Genomic DNA, 16322 nt, shown 5'->3' with positions numbered 1-16322 from the left:
AGCTTCTTAAAAATGCTAAAATAATGTTTGTTTCTGGACATGATGCCAACATATATTTTGAAAACATACACCAGGAATGCCCAAAAGGTAGGTCCCCATATGAGCTACAACTTCCAATGAGAAAGAATACTGGAAGCTGTAGTTTTAAAACATATGGGGATCTACCTTTTGGGCACCCCTCACTTACACCAACAATTTGCACAATACAGGGCTTTGCAACCTGTTATGGCAACTTACAAATAGTATTGTTGTGTACTTGGTGACTCCTGAGTCGTCCCTTCTTTCCTCTCCCTTGTTATGCCTTTAAGTATGTGAAGAAAGGTATGGTGGTTGCCATGTGCGAACCTTGCAGTTATGTAGACCCATTGATGCAAAAATAGTTTTGTTCCAGAATAAAGAATTCTAGAGCAATGAGCAGTGTGACCTTGTTTGTAGAATGTTGTTTGGCATTGGCATTCTCAGGAAATTAGATGGCTCTTTTTGGACAATTGCACAAGCTTGTTTGTGAAATCCAAACCAAACTTTTATTACACCACTTCCAAATTTTAATAAGGAATATTTCCTTATTTTGGAAATAAAAACTATGACAGTGGCAAGGAAACACAACTTCATAATTCATGTTCCCCTTAAATTAAAGGGATACTCCAGGCACCCAGACCACTTCTGCCCATTGGAGTGGTCTGGGTGCCAACTCCCACTACCGTTTTCATAAATTGCAATAATTACCTTGCAGGGTTAAGTCCTCCTCTGACAGACAGCCACAAGAGGGAATTCCGTGTTCTTAGAACACGAAAAGTGAGTTATACGATGCTGGACGTCCTCACGCTATGTGGGGACCTCCAGCGTCACCGAAATTCCCATAGGAAAGCATTGAATAATGCTTTCCTATGGGGAGGTCTAAAGCGCGTGTGCGGCCATTGCCGCGCATGCGCATTAGCTCTCACCCTGACGTCGGCGGGGGAGGAGAGTAGGTGGAGCAACATGGGATGGGGGGTGGGAGGGAGAGGGAGAGGGGCACTGCAGGGTCCTGCAGTGCCAGGAAAACGGATATGTTTTCCTGGCACTGGAGAATCCCTTTAATGTCAAATATGTAGGCATTTGAGGATTAATCTCCAACCAAAGAAACCAGAGAAAATTATCTGATGACATAAACTTGTTACTTCCACATTACCTTTCAATAAAGATATTTTACATAGACAAAATTGCATTGGATGACAGGATAACTGCAAAATTTAGCCAAACAGCTAAAAAAAAAAAACATATTAGAAAAATTCTACAATTTTTCCTTTGCTGCTCTGCTATTTTGGCCAGGCTTGCAGAATTCGATGAACATGTACACACGACATTTCACTCAACTGTGCGTTGTTGAGAATTAACAAAGGAATTACAAAACAGCTTTTCCAAGATGGAAAAACTCTGTAAAACAGTTGGTATTCCAGCTCAATTATTTTGACCTTAAATTTGGAATTCCCAAGTCAGTACTCCACAATTCCTGTTCGATGAACTGTTTATAAACTCCTCTGTTTGTGCATTAACACATCTCTGCTTAAAAATAACGAAACCCAATTTTACTGACCTTTTTTAAAAATCAATTTATGTTTGTTAATATACGTTACGTTTGTATCCCATAAAATAAGCATGGAACATGATAAAAGAGACAATTGTGAGCTGATGCTTTCTTGTCCACCTTTTTAGTGTTGAATTACTCTAGTGTCTGTAATAAATGTTTAGATTATGGAGTGCTGAAATGATCATATGTATGCTTGTAGCGCATTAATATTTTATAGCTTATAGGCCCTGTGTGGGTTGAAAGCTGTAGAGAAAAGTTCAGGCACCATGGAAACATACCGTTATTTTGTTTTATTCGTGAGAATGGATGACACATAACTGTACAGAAAGACTGGAATTAAATTCCTACATCTAATGAACCTTAGTAAATCTGCAATATGCTACAATGTGAGTTTTAGTGTTAAAATGACGCGTATCACCTCCAGAGAATGGCAGGTAATCAAAACTGGACAACAAAAGGTACATTTTTGTTTGATAAAGCACAGAAAAAAGTAAGATATTAGGATTAGGGCAAAAACCTCCCATGTCCCATCTCTTCACTTGAGAGGTCACCTGGACTTGGTAATAGTGGGTAACCCACAATATGCAGTGACATAAAAGTTAAATAATCGCTTTCATAGAAATTGACCAATAAGAAAAGATCCCAGTCCAATCTAAACAAGGTCTTAAAAAATAACAAAATCTTTATTAATATCTCTTTTAAAATACTGTGCAGATTAACATTAAACCTCCCCTTTTGGAAGTAAGACTGATTTGATAACACCTTGCACAGTCATTTAGCCCAACGGATCCTGCCGATCGTTACGATGTAATTGCTGGCAGCGGGACCACCCTGCGCTGTTGACTTCTTGTGTGAGTGGATGGACATACACCAAACCGCGCCCCCTCTGTATCTCTATTGGCTGGTCAACGGATAAACAAAGCCCAGTGATAGGCTGAACTACAGGCGGCTAATTAGGGAATCAGTACTAATTAGACGTGACAGGGAGATGCACTTACGTTAGCCCCTGAGGACAGCGTGATTTCACCCCGAAACGCGCGTCGGTTTTCTCACTTCACTGATATGGAGCACATTAGCACTATGCACTAATTTGGGTTATTAAAAAAGGGGTCTTCTCTGATTTAATTCATGGGTGCCATTCTCCATTGCAGAACTGGGATGGGATGACCAAAGAGTAAATTTATTTTCAAATAATTTTTAATAAACATTTTTCAAAACGATTTTAAACAGTAAAAACAATAAAAAATTGGGAGTAAAAAAGCGGGGGAACATAATAAAAGGGAATGGGAAGGGGTTTTTCATCCATAAGAATACAAATTTAAATGATCTTTTTATGTACATAAAGGTAATATAATACAGAGTACAGTATAAAATGGCACTTGACAAAACGTCAAATATTTCAGGGTATGTAAAATCAATTGTAGGAGATGCTTTTTCTTGGAGTCAAAATGCCCCTTAAATGGGCATTTTGGGAGAGGGTTGCCTTAATGCTAGTTCATCTTTTTATTGTCAGGTATCAAATACAATACTTCCCTCATTGAGGAAGTCAATAGTCAAGGATTTCCAGTGACAATGTATAACTGACATGGCTGCTATCCGAATGTTGACTACCATAATTCTATCTACCATACTAACCGTATCAAGGATTTTTTAAATAAACCTATCTCTGGTAGGAATGTAATAGTAAATTAATCATTCGTCTTTAATTAATTAATGAATTCCTTTCCAAAAATGTTGAAGCTTCCAACAGTGCCAATCGCAATCAGTAAAATGGAGGGCACTTCAACATACGCAAATAAGATCCATAGGAAATACGGGTAATCACTATGAATATCCTGTTTTCCTTCAGAGATAGATAAATACATAAAGCAAAAAAATACTACATTGGAGCACACTATATAACAGATCAGTAAACTGCTCGTTTCCTTAAACTGAACATGTCCAAAACAACTTCTGGGGGGGGGCCGGTCCGCCCCGGGTGCCACTCAGCAGGGGGGTGCCAGGCTCTGTACCTCCTGCTCTCCCGCAGCTACGGCAGACCAGCGCTCAGTTTGTGAGTCAGAGCACAAGGAGGGGATTCCCAGCCTGTGTTCTGACTCACACTGAGCTGCAGGGAGGCTATTTCGGAGTGTACCAGCAGGGGGCGCAGAGCCAGGTTGCTCCCCCGCGGTCACTCTGTACAGATCCCCTGCTGCTGCCTGCCTGGGAAGGACCTGCTGCCCATGCACCCTCCAAAATGCCAAATGGTAAGTAACTTTTATACCCCCCTCCCTGCCCTGTACCCCACCCCCCCACTGCCCATTATAACCCCCCCTGCCATATGCCCCACCCCCCTGCCATTATAACCCCCCCTCCCTGCCCTGTACCCCCCTGCCATTATATCACCACCCCCCTGCCCTATACCACCCTGCCATTATATCACCACCACCCCTGCCCTCTACCCCCCTGCCATTATAACCCCGCCTCCCTGCCCTGTACCACGCTGCCATTATATCACCCCCCCCTGCCCTATACCCTCCCTGCCATTATATCACCACCACCCCTGCCCTATACCCCCTGCCATTATATCACCCCCCCGCCCTGTACCCCCCTGCCATTATACCACCACCCTCCCTGCCCTGTACCCCACTCCCCCACTGCCATTATACCCCCACCCTCCCTGCCATTAAACCCCCCTGCCATTATAACCCCCCCTGCCATTATACCACCACCCTCCCTGTCCTATACCCCACCCCCCACGGCCATTATACCCCCACCCTCCCTGCCACTATAATCCCCCTTGCCATTATAATCCCCCCTGCCCTATACCCCCACCTCCCTGCCATTATAACACCCCCTGCCCTATACCCCCCTGCCATTATACTCCCACCCCTTTACCCCCACACCCCCTGCCCTATACTCCCACCTCACTGCCATTATAACCCCCCTGCCATTATACTCCCACCCCTCCTGCCCTATACCCCACCTCACTGCCATTATAACCCCAGAGCAGCCACCAAATGGTGAAACAGACCCTGCACCCTCCTAAATAGTAAGGTACTACTATACCCCCCCGCCCTATAACCCCCCTGTCATTATAACCCCACCCCCCTGCCCTATATCCCCCACCCTCCGTGCCATTATACCCTCACCCTCCCTGCCCTATTCCCCCATGCAATATCACACACGAAGTCCAAGACCCCAATCTACTCCGACCCACCCAGGCACATACAACTGTTCCCCTACTGTCACATAGACACATTACACACAGGCTCACATTCACAAATTACATATGCAGTCACACACAATGCACATACATATGCTGTCACAAACACATTTTTTTCACAAGGGACAAGGACAGGTATATTCTGGGAGGCAGTCAGGTTAGTGCGCGCCCTGCAGTGAACCGGCAGCTGGGATAAGATGGCATCGTCATCACTACTGGGAGCACAAGTGAGCTGTGCAGGAAGAGCGCCCAGCAGCAACCGTTAATCACCATGGGGAAGATCCAAGAGCAAGGTAGGGAAGCTGGGTGGATATCTTAATTACTAAATGTGTGTAAGAATGTGATTTTTGTGTGTGTCTGTGATTAGGTGTATGTCTGGGATTGTGTGTGTATTTATATACACACACAACCACAGATGTACAAGTCTGTGTGTATATAAATGTGTAGTATGTGTTTAGTAGATAGCTCCCTTATTTGGTGTCCTTAAATATGTCAATCCCACATAAGGATAACAAATACGGGAGTTATCTACTAAACAACTGAAAGATTAAAATGAAGTAAAAGGCTTTGAAATTTTGATCTTTTAGCAGTTTAGTAGATAATTCCCTAAATTAATGCTCTTATGTGAGATTTCCATATTTAAATATGCCAAATTAGGTCTAAATATGGCAATCTCACATAGGGATATAAAATAGAGGAGTTATCTGCTAAACAAAGATCGAAGTTTAGAGGTGTCAGCCAGCGCAGAACAGGAAATCTGGGTGGCTAGTATGAATTCTATGCAAATGTGTTGTCTGATTGTGTGTATATATTTGTGTATGTGTGTAGATAGTAGATAGAGCACTCCAGAGGTCTTGTTTAAGATTATTTATTCGGTGTAGACAAATCAACGTTTCGACCCTCAGGTCTTTATCTTGATAAAGACCTGAGGGTCGAAACGTTGATTTGTCTACACCGAATAAATAATCTTAAACAAGACCTCTGGAGTGCTCTATCTACTATCTACATACATATCCACGCTCTGCAGCACCAAGGCTTTTTTTCATTGGAATCTATTTAAAGGTAGAGTGCCAGACTTTGAACATTTTATTTGTGTATGTGTATACATCTTAGCATTTTGCCAACACTACACACAAGCACACCACTGCATTCAAACAACACTACAAACAAACACACCTTTAAAACATCACCATGTTTTTGATATAACCACACCATTGCCCTATACTGCCAACACTACACACAAATGCATGCCTGCATTCAAACGCCAACACTACACACATTTTCCATACAAAAACCCATGCTTACATTTAGATGCACAAACACTGCTCAGTGCTACATTCATTGTAAAAAAAATTGGGTGTTTTTTTACATTTTGGGGAGGGGGGGGGTGCCATAAGGAGGATCCGCCCCGGGTGCCAAATGCTCTAGGTACGCCCCTGCATCTAGGCCCCTACGCTCTACCGGAGACCTACGTCTAACCTCTGTTCGTACTCCGACCTCTGATGCTCACCTTAAAGACTTATCTAGGGCTGCACCGTTCCTATGGAACGCCCTTCTCCTCTCTGTTAGACTTTCACCCAATCTCCACTCCTTCAAAAAATCTTTGAAAACTTACTTCTGTAGGAAAGCATATCAATTAAACTGTGAACAGTTTTCCCTCCTCGCACTCCATTCCTCTCCTGAAACTGTCATCAAAACAAAACACTAAGCCCTCAATGAACACTATCCTAGCAACCTACTTTTCTACCCTACCTTTACCTTTTGTGTCAATATACCCCACTCCGTCTAGCATGTAAGCTCATTGAGCAGGGCCCTCAATCCCTCTGTTCCTGTGCATCCAACATGTCTGGTTACAAATACTTGTCTGTCAGTCCACCCATTGTAAAGCGCTACGGAACTTGTTGGCGCTTTATAAATAATAATACTAACAAATGCACACACAATGGCACAATGTTATGAGAGAGGATCCAAAAGACAAAACACTCAGGTATCATGGACACTGTACAACGAGTGGTCAAGAATATTGCCTTAATTTGTTTGGCAGGCACAGGGCCTACTGCAACATATTAGAGGAACCACAACCACTACACTATCATAAGCACCCCTCAACCCCATTTGCAAAGAGCCAAACTATTTTAGAACGGTTTGACTTCTTACCTTAGGTTCGGAGTGTTCCTTTAAATCATTTTTTACATATTATTTCCCATGCATCTGTATGGCTGACATTTTAACAGCTGACTTGCCATTTCTGCCAAAATGTGCCTTAGTGTGTAGCGCTAGATTGCACACTTGCTGATAAATTTACTATACACAATTTTTCTCCCACCAGCACACTGTTAATCTTTACAACCAGCGCTGTTTGTTACCCTGATTCACATATGAATCAAAATTAAATCCTAGCAACAGATTAATAGCTAATGTTATTTTCCTAAACACATCTTGCATAATACTGAAGGCAATGCAATCTAATGCAGCCACTGTAATAAAAACCAGCCATCTGTGCTCACAATACACTGCCATTGTCTTTTCAGACAGAACGAGACATTAATCAAGCCAGAGTTAGCAGTGGAATCATTTACAAGTCAAATAAACATGAACGGGATATTAGATTAAAGGGGCACTCCAGGCCAGATCCGACCTGGTCTTTGATGAGCGTTATAGAGGGCACATTAAAAAATATGTGTAAAAAAAAAGTAATAAAATAAAAAATGATACCCTGGAACCTGTGGAATAGACAACAATTTTTGAAAACTCAAAAGAGACAATGTGCACTGTATTGTGTGAGAATGCTTTCAAAACTTTAGCAAGGTAGTATTTAAACCCCAGTAGTAAACTAGAACCATTCACCCATCCCACTCTACGTTATGCTTTGCGGGGTGTGGTGAAGAAGGTTATTATATCCTTATGTGATGGACTTGTTCCTTGGTTGCCAGGCTTTGGAGCTCAGTTGTTGGAGAATTTGGAGCTGCCCTTGGAGTAGATCTGGAATCTAGACAATGATCAAAATTAGTTCATCGCCCATGCCCTCTCAAAAACCTCAGATTAGTAGCCAACAAACTGATCTTTTGGATTAGCACGGCAACCAAATCACTTATTGCTAAACATTGGAACTAAGCCATTTCTTCTCACCTGAGATTCTAAACAGAGTTCTCTATAGACTAACTATGGACAGCATCCTAAGATGATGGCCTTCCTACAGGGAACTTTGTCTAAGTTTTTACAAAGTTTGGACCCCTCGATTGGGGCTTATCACCAGATGAGACCTCCATTCTCTCCTGTTCCCTGCTTTGCATGACCCCCTTTTTTACATTGTTCTAATGAAAAAACTGTCTGAGAGCTAGTTACTCTTCATGAAGACTGGGACACCTTTTGCATATTCTTAATTTTGATGCACCTTTGGATTTATAGTTTCCTTTCTGCAGGACTCTATTCTCCGTGCTTTTGAAGTTGATTGCATGCTTTCTCCCTAGTAAAAAAGAAAAAAGAAAAAAATACTAATAATATAAATGCAATTTAGGTCCCTACCCTAGGATTTGCAGTGTTTGAAGTGAGCATCCAGAGAATGACTGATATTAACTTAATGGGGCACACCTTATTGAAAGCATTTATAGACTGTGTATAAAAAGAAATACGAAAAAATAAAGTGATTTGCGCACACAGAAGAGAAATGTGAATTTTACCTTGTACACAGAGTATTCTTTAGGTATTCACACTACAAATAGTTTGTAACACCTATATACAGATAAATAAAATGCACATGGTGTAAACTGTAAAAAACAAGTAATGTTTAAAAGCAGTATATTTCTTCAAACTCACACTTTTCAGAGCCCATTCAAAGTTGGCTCTAAACTTATAGCGCTTGTCATCTCATCCTTGAGATATCCAATAGTGGTAAAGTGTATACATCCACAGGAACCTAGGACTGGCAAGTGGCAGCAACACTTCAAAAGTCCAAGACAGGTATGTATTAAAAATGTTTTATTCCAAAAGTATCTTAAAATAAAAAGTATATATATATATACAAGATAAAAAAGTGTATAAGCAGCACAACGCGTTTTAACCTCTCAATAGGTCTTTCTCAAGTGCATATGATTTTATACTGGGCTCAAAAACCCTTATATATACAAAACAATCAAATGATATAATTAATAATGGCAAATACCTGTGAATAGACTCCCACCCATATCCAAATATGGTCATAGCCGGAAGTGTTATGCCAAACTCAAAATGGCTACACCTCCGACTATGTACCTCTATCTCCAGCCCTCCCCAACATGTCCGACATTACATTCAACCAAAGCAAGTCATAAGGTTCCAGTTCGTTATTCCTTCGGTCCTCTTGCCGTCGCGTCATTTCCTTTAGTGACGTCATCGTGCATTCCGATACGTCACGTCCGATCATGTGTGTTGCGTTTTTTTTTTTCGGTCTGTCACCGCTTCCCGGTTGATTTTATCACATTTAAGTGTAAATGGTGACATTACACTTTGGTGGTTTTTAGCTGCACCAGATTTATTAAGATTAGCGCCATTGTGTCCTTTCTTCTGTTTTATCTTTTGTATAAAAATAAATACGCATAATATATATTACAATGAAAAGGACGCCCCCATGCAGCATGCGCACACCATACAGGCAAAGAATAAAGTATCAATTAGTGATGCAAATTGTGTCACTAATATCCCATTTTCTACACATGTATTTCTCTTGTCAATGTCTCTCAATGATGGGATTAATGTTTTAATAACACTAATCCATTTAATAACGAGCACAATCTAAAATTAAAAAAAAAGATAGTGCAATCTTTAAAACATAGGATTCAGAGCTCGAGCATCAAGTCTGAGGGACTGCAAAACGGGTGGAAACACTAGCAAATAAATCCGTTTCTCTGCCCGGTCAAGACCAGAGTAGGAGCACTGGGGAGGGAAATGTAAGGGTTTCATTTAGCCTTGCGCTGCAGATGCAATGCAAAACAAACCAAGCCTTTGGTGCAAGCAGGGATGGTAAGATTGGAATTACGGTGCAATTATAGGAAAGAAAAATCACCAGTTTAATCACCAAATTACTGAATTACTTGATACAGGATTGTAATGGTTATTTAAAAAAACCCATGCTTACAGGGAAAGGCTTCTCACTATAATGTGATACATACATCAGTATTCTGACAATTTAACAGCATATGTATCATTCTAATACAGAGACAGTAGCATTCATCAGATACTGTGTCCCCACATACTCTGACTGAAACATCAGCATTCACCCACTGACACGCTCACAGCAGAGGGGAATTTATTATCCAACTGCCTTGTTTAATATTTCACTTACCACCATTTTAAATAATTAAAAACCATTGCGTTGCGTTGTATTGGAAATGTGTAGATATATTGCTACGACATACCATAATATGATATCCCCCAGGATCTGTAGAAGAGAAAAATAAAACTGCATTCAATGTTAAAGGGATTTCCAACCACCATGGCCACTTCAGTAAATTGAAGTGGTCATGGTAGTAGGAGTCTGTATGTGCAGCGTTTCTGCTTGAAACCTTGAACATCTTGAGATTTTGGCACTTGTGTGCCGGGAGCTAGTTACACACCCAGCACCCAGGACTTTGTCAGCTCAGAACTGTGTTCCAGACAGCCAAATGTAAATTCCGTGCAAAAAATATGTCCATCGTCAGTGTGCACAGCATGTTGGCAACAAATCGCCTCTCTGTTTGGAGCTTGCTCTACCCTCTCTTTCTTCCTTTCTATGTGCACTCCTCCCTGCCTCCCTTCATAGCTTAGGTAGCTTTATTTTTTAAATCCCATACCATACCTCTCTCCTTCATGAGAGCACTCTGAGCCAATAAGCGTCCAATCAAAGCTTTCCCTGTGAGAACCTTTTGATTGGAGCGTGCAAGGTCCTTGGTGACATCAGACAGAGGAGTAGAGATCATCTCAGAGAGCTTCGCCCGGTGCTGGTTTACAGGTAAGTCTTAAAGTCTTTTTTTTTTTTTACTTAACATTTTTAAGGAAGGGGAAAACTTAGCTAAGAATGTCCAATAGGTAATTGTACTTTTAAAAATAATCAGACATTCTAAAAAGGGCTAAGTAACCCATTAAAGGACCACTACAGTGCCAGGAAAACAAACTTGTTTTCCTGGCACTATAGTATTAATATACCCCCCCCCCCCCACCCTCATGGCCCCCATCCCGCCGGGCTCTAGGGGGAGGAAGGGGTTAAACACTCACCTTTCTCCAGCGCCGGGCTCCCTCGCGCGCGCATTCAGTCAGTCCATAGGAAAGCATTCTCAATGCTCTCCTATGGACGCTGGCGTCTTCTCACTGTGAAAATCAAGCGCCTCTAGCAGCTGTCAATGAGACAGCCACTAGAGGCTTGATTAACCCATATGTAAACATAGAAGTTTCTCTGAAACTGCTATGTTTACAGCAGGCAAGGTTAAACCTAGATGGACCTGGCACCCAGACCACATCATTAAGCTGAAGTGGTCTGGGTGCCTATAGTTTTTCTTTAACTGTAAAGATTTGGAGAAGGTGTCTACATGTATTTATCTTTGTCCATTAGCAAAGTTCCTATATAAGATTACATTTTTGTCTACCATGTGCAAATATGTATCTTTGAAAGCCACATAATTATCTTGTACAAAGCAAATTATTTAATAAACTGATGGCACTATATATGCTTTTGTGGGAAATAAAAAAATAAAAAGTTATAAATTGGCAAAAAAAAGTCACCGGAGGAACAAAGGGATGTAAATCAATAATCAGTGCCAATTAGAATCATTATTTGGTATTTAAGATGATAAAAGGTAATGTTTTATGGCAGGAAACACATCACGTGGCATTCTGCTAATAACAGTAGTTTTAATAGTGGGTGACGTGACTCCCAGAACTGTGGCAGAGAGCCCAATATAAATGAATGAACTTAAATTGTACCTCCTTGGGGAATCAGCGAAGCTTCCATCATTACTGTATAAATGTATTCAGTATCAGCGATGGGATCAGAAACAAACAGGAATAAGACATATTCTGTCCTCAGCTTTTATGCCAATGCCTTTCCCAAAAAAGAATGGGCAAGCATCATGGGAAATGTAGTCCACAAACATAAGAAAATGCGGTTACTATAGAAATGACGGTTAAATATAGCTCTGCAGAGGTTTGTACAAACACATTTCACATTATGTAAAACCAGAAAAAGCTGCTTAAATAAAGTGCACAGATAACTGCTACACAGGTCAGGCTGTATTGATTTTCTGGGAGTCATTAGCAATAGAAATCTGACAATTGAATTGCAACTCCCACAAACCTTTGCTGTGTATGAAATCATTGGTTATGGAATGTAGCGTGTGTATCCATTCTATGCATATGAATGTTTATATAGTGCATGTATAACCAGGGTCAGATTTACCTTCCTTCCTTCCCCAAGGCCAGTATGGTCAATACACAAACACACACACAATATGGTGGTGGCTGCTTGTCGTGTTGCATTTAGGGCTGTAGTGGGGGAATAGGGGCTTAGCCGGGTTTAGTGGCTATAATGGGGTTATAGGAGTTGAAGTAGGGAACAGGGAGCTCTAGTCAAAGGTCTAGGGGATGGTAGTGGCAAGGATAGTGGCTATAGAGGGGGGTAGGGGCTGTAGTGGAGGGAGGTTAGGGACTATTGTGGGATGGATAGTGGCTTTAGTGGGGTGACAGAGGCTGTAGTGGGGTATATGGGCTATAGTGGGGAATAGGAGGCTATATTGTGGTGGAATCTCGGTAAAAATAAATTTAGTAGGCCGAGATTACCACGTGGCATGTGTACGTGCATATGCTGACGTATCGATCAGTTGTTTGCACGAGGCAAGATACGATCAGTAGTGTACGGAGCATGTGCAAGAATACAGGATGTAGTATTCCCCTCCTCCATTGTGCTGGACAGGCCATGCGGTCAAGCAGGAAGTTAATTCTTATTTGTATTGATTGGTCAAGAGAATGTACGGGTGGAGCTTAATATGGGAGGAGTTATGTGCCTATATAAGGAGCCTGCACTATTGTCCGGGGCTCAGAACTTGCTGTATTTTGGTGACATTAGTCCCTCTGAGTCCCGATCGGTGATCCAATAAAGAATCTCTTCCTTCCTGAAGAAACCTGTGTCCATCTCTCTGTGCTTGGCTTCCGTCAGTTTCTCCGGTATCATTTGGTGCATTGGCCGGGAAGCTCATCGTTCAACGGTAGCTGAGAGGCAGAGGCGTGAGACGGTCTATCTTTGCCCACGTTCTCTACGGCTGCACCCCTGAACTTCTGCGTGGACCTCCCTTCGTCTCGGCGCCACTGGTCTGTTGTCCAGGAGATCATCGGCCTCTACGTAAGAAGTGCTGGGGAGTCCCCGTCGATGAGTGTGAACTCAGGTTCAGGAACGAGGAGGTAAGACAACTGCTGTTTTAGACGGCAGACCCACTAGGGGTATACCGATTGTGCGGTAGGCCCATAAGGGGTTATTTGTGTATGGAATCTGCCCCCTCTGTCGGAGGGAAGGAGCGAAGGCGCACCGCTCAATCGAACGCTCTTTAGTCAGACCGTTTGATTTGGTTAGTCAGGCGGGGTTCTGGTGTAAATAGCCCTAGCCGGACACCGGTGTCTTGTCTAGACTAGCGTTCTAGGGTGTATATTACGTTCGCTAGGTCGGAGGGACCGGGAGACTAAGCGGCGCCTGTGTAAATTCGGTTCGCTAGCTCTCAACCTATCTTGGCTAAGTGGGAAGGCGTGTAAATTTGGAACCCACTAGATTTTTGATAGTAATCGACTAAGAGGCGCCTGTGTAAATTCGGTCCTCTAGCTCGCTATATGTGGTGCTTGGGCAGTGTGGCTAACCAAAACGGGTGTACATAGTTTTAGGTAGTCCATTCAAGGTACTGGCCAATAGTTTAGTTGGGAATTGTAAATGTGTTAAAGATTGTTTAGTAAAGTGTATATCTTGTTAGATAGCGCGAGCTCAGCCGTCTAGCGAGAGTGTTAATAGTGTGTTGCTGTATTATAGTGCATGGTACCATAACCCTGTATATTTACTGACACTGTATATAAGTACTAATCACTGTTGTCTATTGCATGTTTAACACCATAACCACTAATAATTGTATTGTGACCTTAAATTGTGCTTTGACCTATGCTAACCGTACTGTAACCGCTATTTGTAAAAGACGATGTTACTGGGGGGTGTTATAGACGGGTAATTCATATATAGAGAATTATAGCGTGGGTGACTGTATAGTTTCGCCAAAGGGCATAATATTGATTATTTAGTGACTGGTGTAACAGCTGTGCGTGTACGGGAATTCCCTGAGTGTTTATTGTGTTATTGTGTACGTTTCACTTGGTAACCGTACCACGTGGTGCTGTTGCCAGAGGAAACGGGTGTGACTGTTGAAAAGTACGTGTGCATAGTATTTGTTGTCAACGACGTTCCATTGATAAGTATGGGCACGTCGGAGTCAACGATTCCGGATCCCTTAGGTTGTATGGTAAAGAATTTTAAAAAGGGATTCAAAACATGTGATTTTGGGGTTAAAATGTCTCCTGTACGTTTGGTCACTTTGTGTACTAGGGAGTGGCCTACTTTGGTTGCGGCATGGCCGCCACGTGGCAGTTTGGATCCAACTCTGGTACAGCGCGTACACGTGGCTGTATCGGGTAGGCCTGAACTTTACGGGCAGTTTCCTTATATTGATTGTTGGAGACAAGCCGTAAATGACTCGCCAAAATGGATTCAGACATGCCACGAGGAGCAATGTCGCCTCATGGTGGCTAGATCTTGTTTGTCCACTAGGACTGGTGTTAGGCCCATTTTGGACACGCCCCCTGAGTCCGAGATTCCTTTGCCGCCCCCTTACTTTCCTTTAAGAGGAAGTGACGCGAATGCAGGAAGTCCTGCACCCCTTCCCCCATTGCCCCCATCCACTTCCGCTTCCTCCTCCAGTACAGAATCCACCCCCTCTCGTACTAAATCTCCCCTTCCGGAACCAGAACCAACCCCCATTAGATCTGAATATCCTGATTTGGCGCCACTTCAGACTTCCGGTCAAGCTTCTTCTAGCTCGGCTCGAAGTGTTCTATTTACTAACTTTTCCCAAAACCAAGCTCCCACATCCTCATGCTTTATTACCCCCCGACCGGAACCTCTAACTGACGCCCCTCCACGTAGCCCCATACTAACCCGACAACTGACCGGTACCCAACAATTAAAACATTATCAGATGCCTCTTCGTCTGAATCCCGGGTCAGCCTATATCGATGCCGCAGGTCAAATGGCACATGCTGACCCAGTCTTCGTATATGTCCCGTTCACGACTACCGATCTCTTGAATTGGAAGACCCACAATTCCTCGTACACTGAGAAACCACAAGCTATGACCGATCTGTTCACCTCGATAGTTCAGACACATAACCCGACATGGGCTGATTGCCAGCAGTTATTAATGACTTTGTTTAATAATGAGGAAAGGACAAGGATTAATCAAGCGGCCATTAAAGCGCTAGAGGATAGAGCCCGTGCTTTGAATCAAGCCAATCCAGCAGCATGGGCCGCAACACATTATCCTAACACCGATCCCGACTGGAATGTAAATGGCGCAGATATGGTTCAACTCAGAGCCTATAGAGACGCTATAATTGCTGGCATGAAAGCCGGAGGGAAGAAAGCCATTAATATGTCGAAGACAGTTGAGGTGATTCAGAAAAGTGATGAAGCGCCCAGTGTCTTTTATGACCGATTATTGGAGGCATACCGCTTGTATACCCCCTTTAATCTGGAAGACGCAGATAATTCCCGAATGGTGAACTCCGCCTTTGTCAGCCAAGCTTACGGAGATATTAAGCGCAAGCTACAGAAGTTAGAAGGGTTTGCAGGAATGTCTATCACCCAACTAATGGAGGTAGCGAATAAAGTGTATATGAATAGGGAAACAGAAAGTAAGAAAGAGGAAGAGCGCAAGATGCGTAAAAAGGCTGATATGCTAGCGGTAGCGATTGCAGGCGTAGATAGACGGGGCCCAGATAGAGGCGATAGTAGATGGAATAGGGAGCCTTTGAGTAGGAATCAGTGCGCGTATTGCAAGGAAGAAGGGCATTGGAGGAACGAGTGTCCACAAAGAGAGCAGTACGAGAGAGACCAACCCAGGGCAGGTTATGGAAACTTTAGAGGCAGAGCGAGAGGTAGAGGAGGCCCCGGAGGGAGTAATGGTAATAGAGGGAGCAATGGGAACAGAGGAAGTGTTAGGGAAGATAGGTATTTTCCAGCAGCGCAAAGGTCCCGCGATAGAGAAGGTAGGGACTTTGTAGGATTGGCTGACACGGTCATGGAGGACTATTGATACCGACCGGGCTCCATCCCCCTTGGTCGAGCGGAGCCTATGGTCGATGTATCAATAGGGGGAAAAAGGAGTGCGTTCATGATCGACACTGGTGCTGAACATTCGGTGGTCACTAATCTAGTTGCTCCTCCATCTGGAAGAACTATTACTGTAATAGGAGCAACTGGAAGAAGTGCTGAAAAACCGGTTCTTAAAAGTCGAC

This window comes from Pelobates fuscus, chromosome 7, assembly GCF_036172605.1.
Source record: "Pelobates fuscus isolate aPelFus1 chromosome 7, aPelFus1.pri, whole genome shotgun sequence".
NCBI classification, from domain to species: Eukaryota; Metazoa; Chordata; class Amphibia; order Anura; family Pelobatidae; genus Pelobates; species Pelobates fuscus.
This window is presented reverse-complemented; position numbering follows the sequence as displayed.